This window comes from Tursiops truncatus, chromosome 5, assembly GCF_011762595.2.
Source record: "Tursiops truncatus isolate mTurTru1 chromosome 5, mTurTru1.mat.Y, whole genome shotgun sequence".
Classification (NCBI taxonomy): Eukaryota; Metazoa; Chordata; class Mammalia; order Artiodactyla; family Delphinidae; genus Tursiops; species Tursiops truncatus.
The window spans coordinates 136421646-136428657 of record NC_047038.1 but is presented as its reverse complement, the minus strand read 5'-3'; the positions used below and the strand labels follow the sequence as shown (position 1 = coordinate 136428657).

Genomic DNA, 7012 nt, shown 5'->3' with positions numbered 1-7012 from the left:
CTCTTTTTTAGTGAGGGTGACACTCTAAATAAATCTTTAGCCATGACTCCAGTATTCATATAAATTTTACTCCACTCCTGCTGCCAATGTATCAAACTGGTCAGATTTTGAAACACCAGCCGGTTATAATTTGACTGTAATAGGCCCTATAAGTAAATATGTTCATCATATTTTTTTCAAAATTATTATTCCAACTAATCACAGGTTATCACAATAGCCCTGAAGTAAACCAAACAAATAGCAGAATTCCCTGTCAGCATGCCTGCGGAGGATGGAGGGGGTAAGGGGAGAGAGCAGAAGAGGGTTCATTCAAATGTATCAAGAACCTACATCTAACTAATTTACAGTTTTCACTCTTCCTATGATTTTCCCCACTGCTAACAATTAACCATATGATATAACCTAAGTGGTTGTGGTTCTGTTTTTTATCTACTGAGATTAAATTTTCCTTTATCCTTTACACATTTGCTTGCGTTCTGAGAGAAGCTATCTTATAACAGTGTTGGGGTCTCAGATGTGACAAAACTATTCATCTGATGCCCATACCATGGGTGACATTGACTGGACACTCATGATATACTATTTTCTCTAATAAGGACTTTAATACCTAAGCTTAAAGTTCAACACTACATTCATCACAGGAAACTAGGAAGAACATCAACTGACACAAGTAGGCTCTCAATAAATAGCACTGAATGAATGCGCGAATACATCATTTCATTAATCTTTTCAACACAAAAAGAGTAAGTGCTGAAATCCTTTTTCTCACACACAAGGAAACCAAGGCTTGGAGAGGGTGGATTACTTGCTTGCGGTCACTTTGCTACTAAGTGGCCGAGTTAGAATGTAAACCCAAGTCTGACTGAGTTCCACGCCCTCACCGTTTTGATGCCCTAAATCCACCACCAGTGTATTAAAGTTCTTCACTTGCTTCAGTGGATGTGGGACAAGGTAGCACTTTACAGGCATCTCACTGTATATTCTAAGAATGCCCCAAAACTTCTGGAACAATCTTGGCTGTGTTTGAGCCAGAGAGTTATGCGTGTCTGAGAAACAAAGAGGGTCACAGAAAGGGTCATTACACAGAGTTTGCACCCTTCAGACCGTGGCTTCTGACCATTATTTAACATTCATGAGTAGTAAATTCCCTGGACATTCTAAGCATTTTAGGTCATTTCCTGGGCCCTTGCTAAAAACCTTTATTTTTATACTCAGAAAAGCAAATCTAAACATAAATGAAATGGATATTGTTATAGAAAACATTTGGTATTTTAAAGATCAATCATTATAAATGAAAAATCAAACATTAAAAAAATTTAAATGACTTAAAAATCAACTAGAGATTTGTCTGTTTCAGAGCACAAACATGTACATAGGAAGAAAAATCCAGAAGTGAAAGGTAATATATGACTCGTGTGGCAGTACTCGGTCCACCTGAGTATTCTTTCATTGTTAGAACTTATTCAAACCCTATGGAACGAAATAATCAAGATGCAATCTAAGGTTAATCATTGCCTTTCTTCAGAATAAATGTTATGCATCCTTTCCATAGGCAGAAGCCAATTCTGTATGAAGTACCACCCATGTTACCAAGGATTTTAAAAGGCCCCTCTTCATCTGATGAGAGATATTAGTCATTCATCATAACTCCACAGTATGTCCAAAAATATTCCTGTGAAGAATCATCGTTAAATTGCTATTAATATTACAAATGTATAAGTAGCTTTTCATCCAAAAAGGTCAGATTATTCATATATATATATATATATATATATATATATATATATATATATACATATACAATTTATGGAACCAAATCATGCCTTAGTATCATATATACAGTAGTTTTGCCATTCTTCATTGGTCATTTTTTTAATATGTCATGTAATAGACATATTATCCTCCATTATATAAGTTGGATTTCTAAAATAAAAATTTGAGTGTACATCAGAATTTCAAGTAAATATTTTTAACTTACTCACAATCAAGATCTAAAACCAGGTGATTCATGATCCTAGTTGGATTTTCTCTTGTATGATTGATAGTGATGAATCACTTACCTGGTTTATAATCTTGACACTCAACAAATTAATAAGTTATTGACAGATTTGTCCCACTTTTCATATACAAAAATATATGAATATATATGTATATATTCATATATAAATATATATTTCATACATATAAATATAAAGATTGACAAAATCTAGAGCCAACTTCACTCAATGGGTGAATCGAAATTAAAATTAATAATTCTTATCACCCACCTTTGCTTACCCTAAGAGCTACTCTGCACATACGTCAAATTAGCAAACACTGGCCCTCAGAGCTTTCCTTGGATGCCAAGCCCGTCTGGCTCTTTCATTTTTGGCTCCTCACTAACTAACCACCATAACCATGAACTTTTAAGAAGACCACTCAGCCTATAACTGGGGAGAATGTGATGTCATCCACACCAGCAGACTCACATTTTACCCTGGGGACAGGACCCTGATGTCGCTTCACATGGTCACCATCACAATCCTGCTTTTCTGTTGACCTCAGTCTCTGGAAGAGTCAATCCTGGCCAAGCCAGAACAGTCAGTGACCACCTTCTGGCTCTTTGTGTGTCGCCAGGTAGAGGGTCCAGCATTCCATATTCTGAAAACTAGCAAATAAGGGTCAATACAATTCTATTCCTATGGAATGCCAGTTTCCATAGACAAATTTGTTAATGACTGCTAGAATTATTCATTATAATTTGGAGGTCCTTTAAGACCAGTTAGACTTCACATTTATCTGTTTAAATTCAAGCACTGGAAAGAATAAACTATTACCTAAAGGAGGACACCTCACATGACAAACAGAATCTCTGGTGTTGAAGAGATGTCAGCTCAATCCATGATTCCGCTTCTCATTGGCCATTCACCAGCCATTTGACCTAGAGGTGACCACCCAGAGCCTCAGTCTCTCATCTCTAAAAAGGGGTAGTGCCAGTCCCAAGTGCAACCCCTACTTCATGAGGTTATTTGTGGGGATTAAATGAAAAAATGGAACTAAAGAAAGAACGTAGCAGGTACCTGGCACATAGGAATGGCTCAATAAATGTTGTCTATTAGTTTTATTTCTCCCAACACAAATATAAAAGTCGCCTTGATTTCAACAAATATTTATTGAGTATCACCATGTGCCAGACAACATTCCAAGCCTGTGATACATCAGTATACACGACAGACAAAGATCCCTGCCCTTCCTGGTGGGGAGAAGCCAAAAATATACAATGAACATAAAATATGAACAAAACTGTGGAGATTTAGAAGGTGAATAACACAATGAAAAAGAAAGGAAACAGGAGTAAGGATGACTAGTAGTTGGTGGGGCTGATTGTAGGGTGGTCCGGGGAGCCTATAAAATAAGATTTGGCTTTCTGAGTTTCCCAGTTTAAGAATTATTAAAATTGTACTATTTTTCCTTGTAAACTGCATGCATTTAACTAAAAACTCACCGGTCAGAGTTACTCAGCAGCATATATTTTTCAAAATCAGAAGCCTCCTCCTATGCCATCAACCCTCCTTAAAAATTGCTGAGGTAACAATTGCAGAATCAATCGTTGACAACAGATTGCACAGTCATGTCTAATGTTATATATAGATCAATGTTGTCACAGAAAGCCTCACTCTGATTTTATCATGACTTTTCACACATATTTCTCCTTTCCCAAACTAAAGCTGTTTTCTATCAGAGTTGTGAGAGCTCTGAGATATTCACCTGGCAAACAAAGCCAGGTGAATATCTCAGAGCTCGCACAACTCTGATAGAAGCTAAGTTTCCATAGCTCTGGTTTTTGCAAACTTTTAGGGATTTGCTTTGATTCTCTAGAGACCTACAAATATCAATTTAAGAATCAGTGTTCCTGAACATTCCATGCAGCCAGTAAGGTCAGAAATATCAGGATAAGTTTCTAGAAACAAGGTATCCAACCCAAATTCCACTAATCTCTAAAGAGATCATTGGTTAAATTTTAACTCCGGGATTTATGAGTAGATTCTATTTTTTTTTTAAATATACACCTCTGCAGTAACCAATAGTTGGCCGTTATGAATGAGTCTTTTCAAAACAATGCATTATTTAGAAAGTCAGATGGGTGACTGGAAGGTTCGTCAGAAGCAGCTGGCCACATGTAACAACCTTTGCAAACTTGACACACATGTAAGTACCAGTTCCTCAACTGTACAGCGAGACCAGACCGTTAGGGTAGATATCATTAGGGCAAGGAAAGGTGTTCCCTTTCCCTGTCTCAGGACAGGCAGATACGCTGTGCTCATCCCCCCAAAGCAGTATTATTCCCTAAAATAATGATTCTCAAGGAATTTTTTTAGAGAATTCCAAACATGAGGAGCCAGCCTATCTCTATTTTAATCACAAATCCCTAGCCTGTAGAGAAATTCTCATGAAGTTATATGGGATAAAACGATAACATTTTTTATAAGTATGTTCTCACATTCACACATAAAGCTGTCCAAAAGCCTAATATGGTTCAGTTTCCACAGTGCAGAATCTGTTAACTGCATCTGCCTATGTTTTCCAGCTCACAGCATCCTGCAGTGCTAAGTATCTAATATAAACACTCCCCACTGAGACTCCTCATAACCCCTGGATTTTTTTTCTTCCTTGAAGTCAGTTGGTGAATTTAGATGGCCTAAATACTAAAAATAAACTTGGTTTTTCATTCTTTACTGACATAATCCAACCCCGCACAGAGAGTTTAATAACGATTATCCTCTTTACAATCTTCCCCCAAAGACTAATGCAATGTTCATGTAAAAGTCCAGAGAGAGGACGGCAGAACAATGATTTGGCAACCTCAGATATCAACTTCAAGAAGTGAGTGCATTTTCTCTCTACAATTTTTATAGGTTGTTGTTTTAACTTTAATGCTTACTGAAATAAGCATATATACAAAGAATGCAAGTCTTAAATGTATAGTTTGATGACTTTTTACAAGGTTATCACACACATACCCACCACCAGATCAAGATGAAGAGCATCGCGAGCTCCCCAGAATCCCTCTTACGCCACCGTGGAATCACTGTCCTATGCCCAAAGTAACCGCCATATTTACCTCTATCACCACAGATTAGTTCTGCCTGTTTTTGAAGTTTATGAGAACGGTGTCACACATCATTTTGTACTGTTAAGTATTTAGCTTCATTCCTTGCTATTCTCTCTGTGAGATTCATCCATGTTATACGCAGCAGTAGTTTGCTCTTTTGTTATTGTAGAGCTTTGCGTTACATAAGTAGTTTTAACCATGGATTCAGTTCCTTTAAAAATACAAGAGCATTGAGACTTTATGTTTTGTGTCAATGCTTGAAAGTTGTGTATTTCGAGATTTACCCACTTCAACTTAATGACTTGCTTATTACCTTTTCCAGTCTATGAATCTATAATAATATGATATTTTCGTTCCTTACAATAGCATTGTATGTTTGTTTCCTGCCCTTTGTGTTTATGACTTGTATTGCTAGAGGGTTCATCAATTTTATAACTCTTTCCAAATAATCAAATTTTGATTTGTGGGGTTTTTTCTATTTGCTTCACTAGGGGTTTCATTGGTTTCTGCTTCTTTATATTTCTTTTCTCTTAGGATTTTTAGCTTTAATTTGCTGTGGTTTCTGTTGGACCTTGAGAAGGCTGCTTGGATAATTGTTTTCTAGAATTACTTCGTTATTAATGTATGGTTTAATTCTGTGGTTTTCTTCTCAGCTTTTGTTTAGCTGCATACCACAAGTTTTAATATTTTTAACTAAATGAAAATCACATATTTTCTTACTGCTATTGTGATTCACCTTTGACCAAGGTATAATTTAGAAAAGTACATTTTTATTTTCAACCATTTTTACAGATTATCTACTTTTACTTTTGCAATTGATTTTGAGGTTAATTCTTCTGTGGCCAGAGACTATGCTATGAGTATTTTCAAATTTTTGAATTTGGTGATGATTTGCTTTATGGTACAGCATATGTTCTCTTTCAGCTAATACCAGTGGGAGACAATTCTCTGTGAGTCTCTTGTGTTTCTGCAAGTCCTCGGGGCAGAAGTTCTGACTCTCCTTAGTCTGGACTGTTCTTTGAAGAATGTCTGTGCAGAGATCAACTTTGGAAGATGAGATAGGATCTCCCTCCAGAACAAAAGGCAGGTTTTCTTGCACACTGGGAAGGCTGTCTCTCTCTGGAATGGCAGGCAGGCATGTTTACCATCCAGTGTAAAAAGCTCAAGTTTCTAAGCCCTTTCTCTTCTGTAACACAACTCACGGCATGTGCAGGTATTACCTGGCCTTCCCGTCATCCTGTATGAACTGAAGCTCAGGGACCTGGCACAAAACACACTGATGTGTGTGCAGCTTGCTCTTATGTGAGTAATAAAACCCACTGTTTCTGGTTCAAGAAGAATCTCACATCATCTGCAGGCCTTCATGAATCATAGCACACTAACATTTTAGGTTAAAGAAATGGATAAAATTGAGATGAAGTCAGCAAGACGGTAGAAGAGGAAGTCCTAGAACTTCCTTCTGCCAGGAGACACTGGCTCAAAAACAACACAAACCAATTCCCTTCATGAGAGGTCCAAGAACTAGTTAAGAGACTCCTGTACCCCCAGGTAAGTTCAAAACCAGCCACAGAAAAGCTGCTAGGAAGATTCACTCACCTGCTGTAGCCCCACCCCCCCAGCTCAGTGTGACATAATTGGGAGAAAACTCCCAACCCCCATCTTCTTTCTGGGGAGAGAAAGAGAAAGCTGAAACGTATGTCCAACATTTTGAGGGGCGCTGTCCAAGGGACTGCTTTCTGTCTTCCCTGTCTCAGAGTGCTAATGGGACCTGACACACCCTGGATGCAGGGGTGTGTCCTCCTTCAGAGGACCCACGATATAGCAGAGAGAAGCCAATACAGCTCAGGGGACAAAATGACAATAGTTAAGTCCTTCATTATCAAAAACTATTCTAAATGTAAATGGTTAAACTCCCCAATC

General features: G+C 37.7%; 1 long non-coding RNA gene across 1 annotated transcript in view; it reads right to left on the bottom strand.

The window, feature by feature from the left end:
- LOC141278719 (uncharacterized) overlaps positions 1-2536 on the bottom strand; it is a 37804-nt gene extending 35268 nt beyond the window's left edge. The window contains exon 1 of the long non-coding RNA XR_012331788.1: positions 2469-2536. This is a non-coding gene — a long non-coding RNA (uncharacterized lncRNA). The remainder of the gene's footprint in view (positions 1-2468) is intronic.
- Between the last annotated feature and the right edge of the window lie 4476 nt (positions 2537-7012).